Source organism: Aegilops tauschii, chromosome 4 (assembly GCF_002575655.3).
Source record: "Aegilops tauschii subsp. strangulata cultivar AL8/78 chromosome 4, Aet v6.0, whole genome shotgun sequence".
In the NCBI taxonomy this organism is placed as follows: Eukaryota; Viridiplantae; Streptophyta; class Magnoliopsida; order Poales; family Poaceae; genus Aegilops; species Aegilops tauschii.
Window position 1 is genome coordinate 178,877,556 of NC_053038.3, and position 19,240 is coordinate 178,896,795.

Genomic DNA, 19,240 nt, shown 5'->3' on the forward strand with positions numbered 1-19,240 from the left:
AGGTAGAAAATGGTAAAACCAAGGTTGGGCCTTGCTGGAGGAGTTTTATTCAAGGCGAACTGTCAAGGGGGTCCCATAAATCACCCGACCGCGTAAGGAACGCAAACTCAAGGAACATAATCCCGGTATAACAGTAACTAGGGCAGCAAGAGTGGAACAAAACACCAGGCATAAGGCCGAGCCTTCCACCCTTTACCAAATATATATAGATTCATTAATTAAATAAGAGATATTGTGATATCCCAACATGTCCATGTTCCGACATGGAACAAACTTCAACTTCACCTGCAACTAGCAACGCTATAAGAGGGGCTGAGCAAAAGCGGTAACTTAGCCAAACAACGGTTTGCTAGGAGAGGATGGTTAGGGGCTGACATGGCTAAAATGGGAGACAAGATATAGCAAGTAATAGGTAGCGGAGCAAGGCAATAGAGCGTACAACTAGCATAGCAAAGATAGAAGTGATTTCGAGGGGTGGTCATCTTGCCTGCAAGGTTCTCAGAGTTGTCGAAAGCTTGATCCTCGTAAGCGTACTCGACAGGTTCTTTGTTCACGAACTCGTCTCCCAGCTCTACCCAAGACAAGAGAACAAGCAACGGAACCACAATCAATCACGAGAAATGCACAAGCAACATGATACAAAACATGTATGATATGCGAGATATGATATGCGATGCATATGCGTGCTCCGGAAGGAAAAAGATGAACATGACAGTAACTTGGCAAACCAAGAATGCCACTGGAAAGATGAGATGATTTCGGTCGAAATCGATATAAAGATCACCGGAAACGGATGCACGGTTTGCAAATGGCAAGCAAAACAAGAATGACACTAAACTGCGATAAACAGCAAGATAGCACTTAAAATGCAACAAGCAACAATGCTACAGCACCCCAACATAGCAACAAAGCACATAGCAGTAATCTACAAGAGATGCTTGACAAAAGATGAACACTGAGCTACGGCTAGATCACAACATATCAAGCTCAAACAAGCATGGCAAAAGTGCAAAAGATTACAGGTTCACAGACTTGGTGAAAAACTAGACATGGCAGAAAAACGCATCAGGTAGCAATGTTTAGAGCACGAGAACAACATGCTACAGGAACCTAACATAGAAAAACAAGGCATGGAAGTGTTCTACTAAAAGCACATGACAAAAGTTCCTTACTGATCAAAAGCCAAAAAGGACCAGAAGATATGATGGCAAGCATGTAAACATAGCAAGTTTCGTTATCAGGTTTCAGACTTAGCACAAAACAGCGCATGACAGAAATAATAATATGTAGGCCTCTTTGTGAGCTTGATGCACTCACTAAAGAGAAATGCATGACAAACCAAACACACCTACAGCAAGATGGAATGTTTATGAAGCTAACCATGGCAAGAACACAAGCATAGCATGTAAGGATCAACTACAATAAGCTTGGCAAAATTGCATATCATGTTAAGAATCTGCCAGAAATATTTTATAGCAAACGTAGAGCAAGATTGAGTCATGCTATGGCACTCCATAATTTCAAACAATTGCAGGAATGGATCAAATACAACTATAGCTACAAAACATCCTTACTGAACATCTCCAAAATATGCATGGAGCTCTCTGTAGCATCAAGTTTACATGGCAACAAAATTACAGCAGACAAGGAGAGAAATCACCGTCCCTGAAATCAGAAATATTACGGGGCCTACTTTGCGTGCTTGTGCTAGTCACCACAGGGATCAAAAAAATATATGGACTACACCACTGGAAAGATGGCATGGCATACTTCAAAACACATGTAGAGCTCATGCTCATAAGATGCACAGATTAAATGATACAAAAATGACAAATCTCCAAGTTCTGATAAGAACCAGAGAATAACAGCAACTAGCACTCTTCCAACAGAGATTTGGGCATCAAGATGACCTCTAATGAACATGGTGCAATTGAACGAAATGAAGAGAATCACGAGTCGAACAATTTGACATATTACACGCGCGAATCGGAGCTACATGCACGGAGTTATAGCAACACGAACAGAGGCATATGCTGTGAAAAAATCCCAGACTTAGAAAATTTAGAGGGGGGCTCGGGTCAACCTTGGTCAACGGACCTGGATCGGGGCGCACTGGGAGCTCGAGCCGAACCGGAGCGACGCCGGAGGAAGGAGAACGGCGGGCCGGCGGGAGGAGGAGGACGCGGCGGCGGCGGCCGCGGTGGCGGGGGTCGGCGCCGGCGCGGGGAGGCGGCGAGGCGGCGGCGGGTCGGCGGACGGCGGGGCAGGCCGGCGGGCCGGCGGGCGGCCGTGGCGGCGCCGGCGAGGCGCAAGGGTGGCGGCGCGGCGGCGGGGGCAGGCACGAGGCCCGAGCGGCGGCGCGGGAGGAGGCGGGCCTGGAGGGCCGGGAGCGGGCCGGCGGGCCTCGGCGGCGGCGCGGTGGAGGCGCGCCACGTGGCGGCGGCGGCGGAGGCGGACGCGTCCGGCTCCGCCCGGACGTGTCCGGCGGCGGAGTGGGACGAGGGCTAGGGTTGGACTGAGATTTCGTTTTTGGGATGTCCACATATTTATAGGTAGAGGGAGCTAGGAGGCTCCAAATGAGGTGCGGTTTTCGCCCACACGAACGTGATCGAACGACCTAGAGCATGGAAGGGAGTTTGGTGGGTTTTGGGCTGGTTTTGGAGGGGTTTCTTGCTGGACACACAAATGGACTTTGTGGATGCCCGGTTAACCGCTGGAGTACAAAACGACCTCCAAATGGAACGAAACTTGACCGGTAGTCTCCGGGTGGTATAATAAGGCCACTTGACAAGCCTCGGTCCATTCCGAGAAAGTTTGACACCCGCACCTGAAAGAAAACGAAAGGGGTGCACCGGAGGAGATAGGAGCGCCGGATTGCAAAACGGACAACGGGGAAAATGCTCGGATGCATGAGACGAACACGTATGCAAATGCAATGCACATGATGACATGATATGAAAATGCATGACATGACAAAATACAAAACGAAAGACACAACCCGACAATGGAGGGAAAAACATAGCACATAGCCGAAAATGGCAAGAGTCGGAGTTACAAATATGGCAAGTTACATGCAGGGTGTTACAACACTCCACTACTACAAGAGGATCTCGTCCCGAGATCTAGGACTGAAAGAACTCCGGATATTCGGAACGGAGATGGTCCTCGCGTTCCCAGGTGGCTTCCTGGCCGGAATGGTGCGACCACTTCACTTTCAGGAATTTGATTGACTTGTTGCGAGTCTTGCACTCAGTTTCTTCAAGAATAGCAACGGGGTGCTCATGATAAGAGAAATCTTCCTGGAGGTCAATCTCTTCAAAGTTGATAGTGCTCTCAGGCGTCTTGAAGCACTTGCGGAGCTGTGACACGTGGAACACATCGTGCACGTTCGCGAAGTTGGAAGGAAGCTCAAGTTGATAGGCGAGGTCGCCTCTTTTGCCAATGATCTTGAAAGGACCCACGTATCTAGGGGCAAGCTTCCCTTTGATACCGAAGCGACGAGTGCCTTTCATTGGAGAGACGCGGAGGTAGACATGGTCTCCGATCTCGAAAGCCAAATCACGATTCTTACTCTCATAGTAACTCTTCTGGCGCAATTGCGCGGCTTTGAGATTATCACGGATGACTTTACACATTTCTTCAGCTTCAGTGATTAAGTCATTGCCAAGAAGTTGGCGTTCACCAGTCTCTGACCAATTGAGAGGAGTACGGCACTTTCTGCCATAGAGAATCTCGAATGGGGCCTTGCCCGAACTTGCTTGGAAACTGTTGTTGTAGGAGAATTCAGCATATGGAAGACAATCTTCCCATTTCATGCCAAAGGAAATGACACAAGCCCTGAGCATATCTTCAAGAATTTGATTGACTTGCTCGACTTGGCCACTAGTTTGGGGATGGAAAGCTGTGCTAAAGTGAATATTAGTGCCCATGGCCTTCTAGAAGGAGTCCCAGAACTTAGAGGTGAAGATACTTCCACGATCTGAAGAAATCAATTGTGGAATGCCGTGCAAAGAGACAATTCTGGAGGTGTAAAGCTCTGCTAGCTGAGCTGCTGTGATGGATTCTTTGATTGGAAGGAAATTAGCCACTTTAGAGAGCTTGTCGATGACAACGAAGATAGCATCGTTTCCGCGCTTGGACTTTGGAAATCCAGTCACGAAGTCCATTTCGATATGATCAAACTTCCACTCTGGGATAGCAAGAGGTTGGAGGAGACCAGCTGGTCATTGGTGTTCTACTTTCACTCTTCGACAGACATCACATTCATTCACGAATTGAGCAATTTCTCGCTTCATTCGAGTCCACCAATACGACTGCTTGAGGTCATGATACATCTTCGTACTTCCAGGATGAATGGAAAGGAGAGAATTGTGCGCCTCGTTCATTATGACTTTCCTTAGATCACCTTTAGGAACCACAATCCGGTCCTCGAAGAATAAAGTGTCTCTGTCATCAATGCGATAGCACTTGTATTTGGAAAGACCCTTGTCGATACCACGTTTCACCTTCTTCACCATGGCATCAAGGAGTTGTGCCTCATGAATTTGATCTTCCAAAGTAGGAGAGACTATGAGGTTGGCAAGAAAGCCTTGAAGAACAACTTGGAGATTCAGCTTGCGGAAAGCTTCACAAAGATCCGGTTGGAAAGGCTTGAGGATTAAGCTGTTGCAATAAGCCTTCCTGCTTAAAGCATCTGCAATGACATTGGCCTTGCCTGGAGTATATTCGATACTCGGATTGTACTCTTGAATCATTTCGACCCATCGAGTCTGCCTGAGGTTGAGGTTGGGCTGAGTGAAGATGTACTTGAGACTCTTGTGATCAGTGAAAATGTCCACTTGTCTTCCCAACAAGAGATGTCTCCACGTTATTAATGCATGGACAACTGCCGCCAACTCAAGATCGTGAGTGGGGTAGTTCTTCTCGTTGGGCTTTAACTGATGAGAGGTATAGGCCACAACTTTCTTCTCTTGCATTAATACAACACTGAGACCTTGGACAGAAGCATCACAGAAAACTTCATACGGCTTGGATTCATCAGGAGGAGTCAAGAAAGGAGCTGTGACTAGTTTCTCTTTGAGAGTGTTGAAAGCAACGTCACACTCAGGAGACCAGACATATTTCACATGCTTCTGAAGGAGGTTGGAAAGAGGCTTTGCAATCTTGGAGAAATTCTCAACGAATCTTCGGCAATAGCTTGCAAGACCAAGAAAACTGCGGAGCTGCTTGACGTTTTGAGGAGGTTCCCAATTCACAACTGCGGACACCTTCTCGGGGATAACAGCGATGCCCTTGGCAGAGATGATGTGACCAAGGAAAAGAACTTCATCAAGCCAAAACTCACATTTGGAGAACTTCGCATAGAATTGATACTCTCTGAGCTTGTCGAGCACCAATCGCAAATGTTTGGCATGATCCTGTTTATTCTTGGAGAAAACCAAGATATCATCGAGATACACCAGAACGAATTCATTGGTATAGGGGTTGAAGATGAAATTCATCATCCGAGAGAACACTGGAGGAGCATTGACAAGGCCGAAAGACACGACAGTATATTCGTAAGAACCAAAGCTTGTTCTGAATGCTGTCTTGGGAATATCTTCTTCACGAATGCGAATCTGATGATAACCCATACGAAGGTCAACCTTCGAGAATACTTTAGCCCCTTTGAGTTGCTCAAAAAGCTCATTGATGTTGGGAAGTGGGTACTTGTTCTTGATTGTCTTCTTGTTCAATGGACGGTAGTCGACACAAAGTCGGTCCGTGCCATCCTTCTTCTTGACAAAAAGAACACCACAACCCCATGGAGAAGAACTCGGTCTGATCAAACCCAGACGCTCTTGTTCATCGAGCTGTTTCTTCAATTCCTTCAGCTTGTTGGGTCCAAGCTTGTATGGACGCTTGCAAACGGGTTCAGTGCCAGGCTCCAGTTCGATAACGAACTCAACTGGCCGATGAGGAGGCATATCTGGAAGCTCTTCTGGAAAGACATCTTGATACTCGCAAACGACTGGAATTTGAGAGATGGCATTCAATTCGCCCTTCTCATTGAGAGAGAAAAACCGAATGGTTTCATCACGAGCGGCATAAATAATCACATCCTCAGAAGAGTGTGTCAATTGAATTTCCCTGGCAGCACAATCAAGTTGAGCCTTGTGCTTAGAAAGCCAGTCCATCCCGAGAATTAGATCAATATCCGAGTCACCAAGAACAATTAGAGAAGACTGAAATTTATAGTCGCCCATCTTGATGGTAACATTCGGAACCATGGAACTTGCATTCATGAATTTACCCGGAGAGACAACTGATAACGGTCTAGGCAAATCTTGATAAACCAACTCATGCTTAAAAGCAAATGGTCTTGATATGAAAGAAAGCGATGCACCAGTATTAAAAAGAACTTTTGCAGGAATATCATTAACAGGAAGATTACCCATTATCACATCAGTAGAATCCTCCGCTTGAGCTGCATTCATCATGTTCACCTTTGCAGACTTTGGATTATGCTTGACCACTGCATTGCTGGAAGATATGACAGGAGGAGGAGGAGGAAGACGCCTCTGGTTGAAGCACTTGTTAGCATAGTGACCTTTCTGCTGACACTTGTTGCAAGTCACCTCTGAGAGTGGACGGTGATAAGGAGCATTGGACTTAGGAACTTGATTCTGAGACTTGTTCTGATAGCCAGAGTTGGAAGAGTTGGAAGAACCATGGCCACCTTTGTTCTTCTGCTGGTAAGGCTGACGAAATGGAGGAGGAGGAGGCAACCAGAACTTCTGTTGCTTAGCTGTCACAAGTGAGGAAGAAGAAGACTGAACTGCGTCTCTGACTCTTTTCTTAGAAGCCTCACACTTGAGCTGAGCAGCCTCTTGCTTCAATGCCATATTGTAGAATTGATCAAACTGAGTAGGCTCAACAAGAACGAGAGCTAACTGCAGATCCTCTTTAAGGCCACCTCTGAAGTGATAGATCATGCTCTTCTCATCAGGAACGTCTTGTTTAGCGAAGCGAGCAAGTTTCTGAAACTGAATGTTGTATTGATACACAGACATGTTGCCTTGCTTGAGATTGCGGAACTCCTCACGCTTGCTCTCAACAACACTTTGTGGAATGTGGTGCACTTTGAAGTCCCGACAGAAGTTAGTCCAAGTGATCACACGACCTCCTCTGGAATCTTTGTATTGCTGAAACCAATCAGCAGCTTGGTCCTTGAGCTGGAAAGAAGCAAACTTGACATAGTCCTCAGGCCTGACATTGCTACATTCAAAATGCTTGTTGATGTCCACAAGCCAATCATCGGCATCCGTGGCCTCGGCACAGTAGCTGAAAGACTTGGGCTGATTAGCGAGAAACTGGTTGAGAGTGGCAAAGTGAAACTGATTGTTGCCTTGACCTTGATTGCCTTGCCCTTGAGTACGTTCTTGCAAGAGTTGCAGAATCATCTGAGCATTGGCGTTGGTGGCTGCCATGATAGCTTGCCATGCCTCCGGAGGCGGAGGTGGTGGCGGAGGGTTCGCTTGACTCCCTTCATTGCGATCCGGATTCTGATGCGTTGGCGGAACCATCCTGAAGAGGGTGACATCCGTTAGCATCTTGATAGACAAATAGATAAGTAGAATCAATGGATAGAAATTGCAACTTATAGTCTTCACAATAAACATTCGAACGAAGATGAATGGATGAATTCTGTAGTAAATCATCACACTTCCATAAGTTGAGAAGCCACTTGAAAAAGATATGGAATGAACATATGAATTCAAAGCAACTCGAAAACCACAATACAAAATAAAACAAAGTATTGGCTTGCAGAATAAGCCGGAACAAACATATGATCGAGATTTCGTCCGAAGTTTTCATGGTGGGGCCCACACAGGCACAATCGTACAGCACCATCATGTACAAGGCTGTGCACATGACATACGAAGCGTCCTCGAGTCGGCATAGCCATGGACTCTTTAAGACACTACGAGACCACTGTAAAATCAACCGTGTACAGGCGGACCACTAGACGTCGAACCCCAATCTCGTATCATGCGTCTGTCGGAAAGATATCCTAAGGCTACTTGAATTCCCACTTATAAACTCCCGAAACTTTCTGGTTATGCAATCTGGTGTAGGGGATACAGGGGACACAAAATATATCACCCAAACTAGCAATCCCTAGATCCAGCTGTATCCATCCATCAACACATAACCAAGAAACCTTCGGAAATCGTTTACCTCAACCTTCGAAAAACATCCGTTATACAAGTTATGGCAATACTCCCGAACTCCCGCCCCAGTACTGGGTGGCGTCGAGGTGATCTCACCAACAACTTCATAAAAGAGATTTCGATGTTGGCGAAACTCAGGTATTCCAGAACTGCAACGATAAAATTGTGACGACAACACCTCGGAGCTCAACTCCCCGGGACACTGCCACAACCCCTAAATGACAGGAGGCACCATGAACAATGTTCTCGTCACAAAACCATTGGAACAATTCCAAGATACCCGCGTGATCCTAAAATTTTTTTTAGTGAAATTTGAGGAGAGAATAGTCAAAACTTCTACGTCAGGAGATCTCACCAGAGCGACGAAGGGACTGAGGAGTAAAAAGAATCCTACTCTCCGATATATATGATCCTAAGACTCAAAACATTTTTGTTCTAGACTCAACAACGCCAGCGATTCGATCAAGCAGGGGGCTCCTAAGTCGGGGATGGCTCTGATACCAACTATGCGGTTATGCCTCTAAGTCGCGCCTCGACACGTGGGAGATATAGCCGCATCGTGGGTGTTACAGGGGGAGATGAAAACGAGAGGCAAATGGCAAACAATGTAAATTGCAAGGAGATGAGATTTGTGATAAGGAACCTGGTAGATGTTGATGATGTCTCCCCGGCAACGGCGCCAGAAATTCCTTTTGATGTCTGCTAGAACTACGTCGGTATTTCCCCAAAGAGGAAGGGATGATGCAGCACAGCAACGGTAGGTATTTCCCTCTGTGATGAGATCAAGGTTATTGAACTAGTAGGAGAACCAAGCTAAACAACACCTGCACACAAATAACAAATACTCACAACCCGACGTGTTAAAGGGGTTGTCAATCCCTTTCGGGCAACGACGCCAGAAATTGGCAAGTGGACGTGAGAAAGTTGTAATAGATTGAATAAATGGATCACAAATAAGATAAAGTGCGGCTTGTATTTTTGGTTTAATAGATCTGAAAATAAAAGCAAATAAAAATAGATCGTGAAGGCAAATATAATAAAGAAGAGACCCCGGGCCATAGATCTCACTAGTGGCTTCTCTCGAGAAAAATAGCAAACGATGGGTAAACGAATTACTGTTGGGCAATTGATAGAACTTCAAATAATCATGACGATATCCAGGAAATGATCATTATATAGGCATTACGTCCAAGATTAGTTGACCGACTCCTGCCTGCATCTACTACTATTACTCCACACATCGACCGCTATCCAGCATGCATCTAGTGTATTAAGTTCATGGAGAAACAGAGTAATGTAATAAGAACGATGACATGATGTAGACAAGATCTATTTATGTAGAAATAAACCCCATCTTGTTATCCTTAATAGCAACGATACAAACGTGTCGGTGCCCCTTCTGTCACTGGGATCAAGCACCGTAAGATCGAACCCATTACAAAGCACCTGTTCCCATTGCAAGATAAATAGATCAAGTTGGCCAAACAAAACCCAAATATCGGAGAAGAAATACGAGGCTATAAGCAATCGTGCATATAATAGATCAAAGAAGACTCAAATAACTTTCATGGATAAAAGGATAGATATGATCATAAACTCAAAGTTCATCGGATCCCAACGAACACACCGCAAAAAGAGTTACATCATATGGATCTCCAAGAGACCATTGTATTGAGAATCAAAAGAGAGAGAGAGAGGAAGACATCTAGCTACTAACTACGGACCCATAGGTCTATAAAGAACTACTCACACATCATCGGAGAGGCACCAATGGGCATGATGAACCCCTCCATGATGGTGTCTAGATTGGATCTGGTGCTTCTGGAACTTGCGGTGGCTAGAATTGATTTTGTCGACTCCCTAGGGTTTCTGGAATATTGATGACCTACAAGTATAGGGGATCAATTGTAGCTCTTTTTTATAAGTAAGAGCGTCAAACCCAACGAGGAGCAGAAGGAAATGACAAGTGGTTTTCAGTAAGGTAATGTCTGCAAGTGCTGAAATTGTAAGTAGCAGAGTAGTTTGATAGCAAGATAATTTGTAACGAGCAAGTAACGATAGTAGTAACAAAAGTGCAACAAGGTAGCCCAATCCTTTTGAGGCAAAGGACAGGCCAAAACGGTCTCTTATGATAAGCAAAGCTTTCTTGAGGGTACACGGGAATTTCATCTAGTCACTTTCACCATGTTGGTTCGATTTGTGTTCGCTACTTTGATAATTTGATATGTGTGTGGACCGGTGCTTAGGTGCTGTTCTTACTTGAACAAACCTCCTACTTATGACTAAACCTCCCGCAAGCATCCGCAACTACGAGAAAAGTATTAAGAATAAATTCTAACCATAGCATTAAACTTTTGGATCCAATCAGTCCCTTACGGAATAGCGCATAAACTCGGGTTTAAGATTCTGTCACTCTCGCAACCCATCATCTAATTGCTACTCCATAATGCATTCCCTTAGGCCCAAATATGGTGAAGTGTCATGTAGTCGACGTTCACATGACACCACTAAGGGAATCACAACATACATACTATCAAAATATCGAACACATATCAAATTCACATGATTACTTGCAACATGATTTCTCCCGTGACCTCAAGAACAAAAGTAACTACTCACAAATGATAATCATGCTCAAGAACAAAGGGGTATTAAATAGCATATTGGATCTGAACATATAATCTTCCACCAAATAAACCATATAGTAATCAACTACAAGATGCAATCAACACTACTAGTCCACCACTAGCACCAATCTATAGTTACGGTAACAAGATTGAATACAAGGGATGAACTAGGGTTTGATATGAGATGGAGCTGTTTAAGATGTTGATGGAGATTGCCCTCCCCAAGATGGGAGAGTTGTTGGTGATGATGATGACGATGATTTCCCCCTCCGGGAGGGAAGTTCCCTGTGACGCCTAGATAATTAAGGTACAGTAATCCCCCGCTAAAGGTGCCATGTCATCACATTACTGTTACGAATCCTCACTTGATTCAAATCATGTTTCAAATTCAAATTCAAATTAAAGTCCAAAATTCAGATTTCTCAAACATGCAATATAAAATGTGCGAAGTGTGGCAAATATTCCATAACCAATTATGGTGCTGACCCAACACTTTTGTAAAGTATTTAAATGCCCTTTTGTGATTACAATAGAGGCTAAAAACAATTGTTAAATGCTTTTAATTAATAAACAAAATTAAACTATTTTATTTACGTGCCAAACCATTTATGGCGGTGCCTAAATTTGCATTGTAAATTATGGTCCAAGTCTCTTATTTTACAAAACCCCTTTTGTTGTTTAAATTAAATACTGATCAGAACTAAAAGAAACAGAAAAAAATATTAAAGAAAAGAAAAACCTCACCTGATCACCTGGGCCTCTAGTGCACAGGGGAGGCCTAGCCCACCTAACCACATAGCCCCTTCCTCCTAATCACGGGAGGGGGTCGTGGCCTCCATCCACGCCACCACGGCCTCGGCCGTCGCCGTGGCGATCATCCGCCGGTACCCCGAGGGAGATAAAGACCCCTCTCGACGCCCCAAACCCTAGACGTCGCTCACTCTTCCCCTCTCGCCTCCCAGATCCGTTTCTTTCCCCCTCACGCAAGTTCCGCCGGCCTTGACCTCCTCCGTTGCGCGGCCACCGTTGTCCCCGTCGATCGTGAGGCTGTCCAGCGGGAGCACAATCGTCGACTACATCATCTTGGATGAGCCGTTCGAGCCGGAGAAGCCTTCCCTTGACACCATCGCCTCGTCTTCCCCGACTACGGCGGCCGCCTCCCGGGGACGACTCCGTCGCCAGCACCGCATCCCCGACCACCGCCTCGAGCCGGCTGCACCGAGCCTCGACGACCCCCTTCTCGTCAACACTTTGAGCGGCCGCCTCCTCTCCTCTCCTCGATTAATCGTCGTAGGCTGCCGTCCGCCATTGCCGTCCGAGCGCTCACGCCCGAGCTCCTTTGCACGAACGGATATCACCAGCGTGCTTCTGGAGCTCCGTAGGAGCAGCCCAGTCCTTTTAGCTCGCTCGTTTCCTCGCTGCAACCGCCGCGCCCATGTGACTCGCACTCCACCCGTCGCCAAACTCGAAGCCACCGTCGCTGCTCCTGGCCACCCCGCTCGCGCTCGTCCGCGCTTGGCCGCGCCCCTGCCTCGCATGGCTGCGCCCGGCCGCGACCCACACCGTCCGTGCGCATGCCCCGTCGCGCTCGGCCAGGCCCGCCGCTGCTCGGCGCCGCTCGTGTGCTGCTGCTTTGCTGCTTCCTACTGCTACTTGCTTCTCTGCTTGCTATTGCTATGCGCTGCCGTGTACTTCTACTACCTACTGCTACTGCCGCTGCGTATTTGTTGCTGCCGCCGCCCATGGCCATGGCCGTCAAGGCCCCTGTACATATGTACATGGCCATGTGTGAGGCCGGCTTGGGCCATTGCCGCTGGTGATAGCCCCTGTTTAGACTAGATTAAAGTTAGTGGGTAGATTAGTGTATGTACATATGACATGTGGGTCCCTCCTAGATAAATCATTTTAGTTAAAACAAATAACTGCTAGTTAATGACTCCTGGGTCCCACTGGTCCCATTGACCAGCCAAACTGCTGACTGATAACCCTGTCAATGACATGCGGGTCCCCTGGGCCCTTTGACTAGTCAACGATCTCAGTTGACTGCTGACTAGGCAGTCAACTGGAACCCTCTTCTCTCCGGTAGAACCGAGACCGCTGCTGATGCCCCTGTGATCGACTATGTCGACGACGACCCTTCTTCCCTTTCAACGGAGCTTACAGGCAAGCCCCCCTTTGATCATCCCGATATCGCCAATTCCATTCTCTCATGCTTGCATTAGATTTTGCTACTGTTATTGATTGCGCCTATTCTGATGCATAGCCTGCTTTTGTAACCTGCTTATCGTTACCTACCTGCTTATCCTAAACTGTTTAGTATAGGTTGGTTAGTGATCCATCAGTGACCCCCACCTTGTCCTTGTTGCCCCTGCTTCATCATCAACGACTCGATCAACGTGATCAACGACCAGAGCCCGACACCTCACATCACATCACGCCCCTTTTTGATGCTCGACTCTGCAAAGTTACCATTGAGTGCCGAGGGTGGAACCTCATACATCACTCCTGATGAGATCTCTATAGTGTAGCTATTCGGTCGTGGTTAACGAGGGTGGTTCCTCCTTCACCATTCCCGATACGGCTCTGTTGTGCAACACCTCAAGTGTGAACCTCGAGGGTGGTTCCTCTTACGTTCACCTTGATGATTACATCGAGTGGACTCCTCCGAGGGTGATTCCTTGGGTTTTCCCCTTGATGTTTGCACACACGGTTACCTTGACTTTACTTGAGACATTGGTGAAAGTCGGGCGGGCTCAGAGAGCACCCGAGGAGTTACGGTGGCGGCTGGCTGTTTAGCGGTATCACCCAGGAGGGGGTGATAGCTCCGGACTTGTCCCGATAGCCGTCACTTCTTTTAATAATGCACTAACAGGTTTGGGTATTTGTTCTGAGTTGGCCTCTGGCCTTTACGCACTAACCACCATGCGAGAATAGGTATGGGCCTCGACGTCGCAGTATGAGCCGAAGCTTTGTCAGACGTCCAGTTCAGCATTGTGGCACGGTCGGATCATGCTGGCCATCCGAGGCGGTGCTGGTATCCACCCTGCACACAACGACCCGGAGTGCAATGGGCGATGGGCCCAGACCCCGGAATGCTTAGGATGTGGACCGGCGGGGACCTCTCTGCTGAGCCTAGGTAGGGCTGCGACGTGTTGATCTTCTGAGGCCGGGCATTGACCCCAGAAAGGTGTGTCCGACCAGAGTGATCGAGCGTGTTGGGTAACGTGGTGCACCCCTGCAGGGAAGATATCTATTCGAATACTGTGTCCACGGTAATGGAAGTTCAGACTTGTATCCTGATCTTATATAACTAGAAATGGATACTTGATACTTATGATGGATATGTGGCTCCGGGATTGCTTTCTTGCAGGCAGTCGAGGAAGGATCTCTCTGGGCATTAATATTACAACATGCTTGTTAATTATAAACGGCTATTCTTTACACTTCTACATGCTGCAAGACACTTGGAGCTGCTTGAAGATGCTAGTCTTCGATAGGCTAGACCTTCCCCCCTATTCTGGCATTCTGCAGTTCAGTCCACAGATACAACCCTTCAATTTGATACCAATGCATACTTAGTATAGATTTGATGCTTGCGAGTACTTTGGATAAGTACTCATGGTTGCTTTGCTCCCTCTTTTCCCCCCTTCTTTCTTCTTTCTTGTTGTTGCAACCAGATGGTGGATCCTTGGAGCCATATGCCACCGCTGACGGATACTACTACGTGGAGGACGTCGACGACCAGGAGTAGTTAGGAGGTCCCAGGCAGGAGGCCTTGCCTCTTCGATCGTTGATGTTTGTGCTAGCCTTCTTAAGGCAAAATTTGTTTAACTTATGTTTGTACTCAGATATTGGTGCTTCCGCCGACTCTTCTGTATTCGAGCTTCTGTATTCGAGCCCTCGAGGCCCATGGCTTGTCATATGAAGCTTGCATTATTTTATTTGTGTCTAGAGTTATGTTGTGATATCTTCCCGTGAGTCCCTGATCTTGATCGTACACATTTGCGTGCATGATTAGTGTACGGTCGAATCGGGGGCGTCACAAGTTGGTATCAGAGCCGACTGCCTGTAGGAACCCCCCTTTCCAACTCCTCGGCTGAAGTTGAGTCTAGTCGTTGAATAACTATTTTACTAACATGGCTGTGCGCCTTACGGGCCCACGTCGCCATTGGGTGGTATTAGGATCTTTTACTCCTCGGACTTTACTCTAGGACTCTGATCTCTCTTCTATTCGGGTTAAATGATTTTGCTAACTCTAACTCTAGGTTCTCGAAAATACTTTCTCCCGAAGAGCGCCTTCATTCCAGATGATGGCCTGCTTCACGCGGAGATTTTGAAGATACCCTTCAGTATTTTCCCGAGACTTTTGTGCTCGTCGCTTTTGCAATTCCCTACCTCTGATATATCCTTACGGATAACCTCATACACTCGTCATTCATACAAACATTCCCCGTTGCTCTTGTTATTACAAGATACATCGAATTATTCTCCGACTTTTAAGAATCCCCTGTGTCATTGCCTTGCGATTCTTTGCCACTTGTTTACATCTACGAATAATTCCTCACACTTAGCGAGGATTTGTTCATTCCTAGTTGTTCATGTGTTTCACAAAATTCATTGGAATACTATTCGATCTTCCGATAATCCTCTCCAACTATTACTCTTGTTCCTCCTTACCTGCTTACATTATGGTTACTTCCATAGGTCTAGCAATATTCATTAAAATCCTTTGCGATTGACATCCTGACCCTATTGTGTCAACATGTGTGTGAATGCACGCAATTGTCAATTGTTCCCTGGAATTGTCCTTTCGGCTCAGACGTCACCCCTGACATGAGCTGGTGTTCGACAAATCAAACCCTGATTAATTGTTGACCTATGTCTATTCAACTTACTTGTCTTTGATCAGAGCCTCTGCCTCTGATCCCCCGATTTGGGAATCATAATTCCGTTGCATTTAAGCTTTGAGTTAGTCAGTTGTTTCTATAATCTGATATTCTTACATTCTTTCTTCTTCTGGTGAAGTACTGATACTCACACCAGATCCTTTGTTGGGTTTTATCTGACAGTGTCCTTCATATTCAGTAACCTTGTGAGTTTTACTGTTGGTGTACAAAAGTAGGGGCTCTCCTTTTGACCCCTTTACTTGTGCACGGGCAGTAAGAGCCGCGCGCCACGGCCGCACGTAGTAGGGCAAAGGAGGGAAGCCGAAGCACAAGATGGCCAAGGCAACGCCAAGACCAAGAACACAAAGGACAGAAGGGCGAAGCAGGCTCCCTGTAACGCCTCGGATCCGATGCGCCAGGCGCCATCCAGTTATTCGCCATCGTTGCCATGTCATTCGCTTGCGTGTTTCACTTTGCCATGTCATCATCTGCATGTTTTTCGAAACTTGCATCCGGTCCTTTTCCCCGTTGTTCGTTTCGCGATCCGACACTCCCACACGCGCCCGTCGCCCCTCTCAGACCTTGTTTCGTGAGCGGGAGAAAAATGTTCTTAGAATGGGCCGAGATTTGCCGAGTGGCCTTGGTATATCACCGGCAGGCCGCCCATCAAATTTCGTTCCATTTGGAGGTCGTTTGATGCCCCCACGGTTAACCGCGTACCCCGAAAGCCCCTTTTGTCTTGCAGCCCAACACTCCTCCAAATTAGCCCACTAACCCAGCAAAACCCCCTCCATGCTCTCTGTCGTTCGATCACGATCGTGTGGGCAAAAACCGCACCTCATTTGGACTCTCCTAGCTCCCTCTACCTATAAATATGCCATCTCCCCCGAAATTCTCGGTCTAACCCTAGCTCCTTCCACCTCGCGCCACCGGACAAAGTTCCCCGCCGCCGGACTTGTCCGCCACCGCCCCCGCGCCAATCCCAGCGCGCCATGTGGCACCCCGTGCCTGCTCTCTCCTCCCGCCGCCGCCAGCCCGCCCGAGCCCACGCGGGGCCCTCCGAAGCCCATCGGGGCCCGGGTCGGCCCGACCCCGCGCCGCCGCCCGCTCCTCCGCCGACCCTCGCCGGTGCCGCCGCGTGCCCGCTCGCCTAACCGCCCGCACCTCTCCGCGACTTCGCCGGCGCCCCGCAGGACCGCGCCGCCCCGCCTCAGCCCGCAGTTGCGCGCCTCCGCCGCCTCCCTCGCCTTCCTCCCCCGCCGTCCGCTCGTCCCTACCGCCGCCTCGCCGTCTCCAGACCGGCACCGCCGTTGCTGCGGGCCTCCGGCCGCCGCCCGTAGCTCCCGTCGCCGCCGGCGTCCGCTCTGGCCTCGCCGGCCCCGGATCCGGTGAGCCGCAGGCCAGATCCGTCCGGCCCCGGCCTCCCCCGTCCTCCCCGTCGTCGCGGGAGCTCGCCGGAGCCGCCCCGCCGCTCGCCGGAGTCTTCTCCGGTCAGATCCACCGAAGGCTGGATCAGATCCACCAACGCGCCCAACCAAACACCGTCCCCGCCCCGGATCTCCTCGTCCCGCACGCCTCCGTCCCGGGTTGAATTTTCGCGAGGGTATATTTCTGCTAAGTCCCCAGAAACTCATATTATGTTGCATACTTTGACCTGCCATAACTTCATCCATAATGCTCCGTTTTGCATGCATAATATATCCAAATGTTCATCCTGAGATGCTATTCATTTTGTTCCATTGTGCCAAGCTTATTTGAGATCATTTTATGCCCTAATCATCGTTGGAAGAGTGCTATATGATGTTAATCTGCTGAAACTGTTATAACTTGATGATTTGTCCTTTTCATTGCATTTTGTGTGTGCATCCTATGAGCATGAGCTATACGTGTGTTTTGAACTACATCATGCCATCTTTACAGAGGTGCTTTTCTTGTATTTTTGTGATATATGTGGTGACTAGCACAAGCATGCAAAATAGCCTCCGTGATGTTACTGATTTCTGTGACTTAAGTCATTTCTGCCAAGTCTGAGTCTGTTATATTTTGTTGCTATGTAAACCTGCTGCTACCATGAGTTCTATGCATAATCTGGACATGATCAGTAAGGGTGTTTTGTTATACATGTTATGCTATATCCATACATGCCCTTCGTTGCATTTATAGCCTGCTTTAGCTTGTTGTTATCATGCTCCAAACTTGCTAAATAATGTTGCTGTCAGCCTGTTAACATGTTCAGTTTTGACATGTGTTTTGCTAGTGATCCATGCACCCTATGAACTTGATCTTGCCATGGTTAGCTTTATAATTATTCCATCTTACTGTTGGATGGATTCACATGCCATGAAATGCTTTGTGATGAGTGATTTGAGCTCGAAAAGATGCCTTCATAATTCTGTTTATGCCATGCTCAGTTTTTCTGCTGTCTGAATCTGTCATATCATTTGCCATGTTTGCATGGATCCTACCATCTTTTATGTTGATCTTTAGAATTAGATCAGTAAGGGAGTTTTGTTATTTGTCTTCAGTACTAGCATGCCGTGCTTAATTTTGCCATGATAGTTTGCTGTAACTTGTTGTTTGATAGCTCTAAACATTGCAACCTGATGTTATTTCTGCCATGTTCAGTGATTTTCTGCCAAGTCTGTGAAACTGTTTTTATTTGCAAACTTGCCATGTCCTTTTGAGCATGTTCTATTGATTTCTAGAGATAGCTCAGTGTTCATGTTTTGTCATGCTTTACCTTTACATCACGTCCATGCCTTTTGTTTTCATGTTGTGGTGCTGTAGCATATTGTTTTGATGCTTGCAATATGCCTAGTTGCTGTTTTGGACAGATTGTTGTTATATCTTGTTTGGTGTGTATGTGTTGCACCGTTGCTCCGTTTTGAGCATGTTCTATATGTAACTTGCTTAGTTTTGTATGTAGTTTCATGTTACCTTGTTCCATCCATGTTTTGAGGTGTTTGATTGACGTTTGAATGCATTTTGCATCAATGCCATGTTTGACTTGTTTTGCTCATATCTTCTAGGCCGTAGCTCCGAACTAAATGAACTTTATATGTAACTTGACTAGAATTTCATGTAGATCATCATGGTGCATCTTAAATTGCTGTTTAACAACTTGAACATAAGGCTCATTCAGATCTGGACCAATTTTGAAGTTTGCATATGAGGACTTACCGGATTTGTTATATGTTGTTTCCGGCCTCATTTAAACTTGCTTTGATGTGTTGCTCTTGTATGCATCATCTCTTGCCATGAGTAGCCTCATGTAGCCTTGTCATGCATCATACTTGGTTGAGCATCATGCCTTGTTCATGTGTGGTGTGTTTACCATGTTGTGTGCTTCTTCTCGATAGTTCCCGTTTCGTTGCGATCGTGAGGATTCGTTCGTCTACGCTTGGTTCTTCTTCGTGGCTTCATCTTCTTCATGGACTCGTTCTTCTTCCTAGCGGGATTTCAGGCAAGATGACCGTCACCTTGGATCTCATTACTATCATTGCTATGCTAGTTG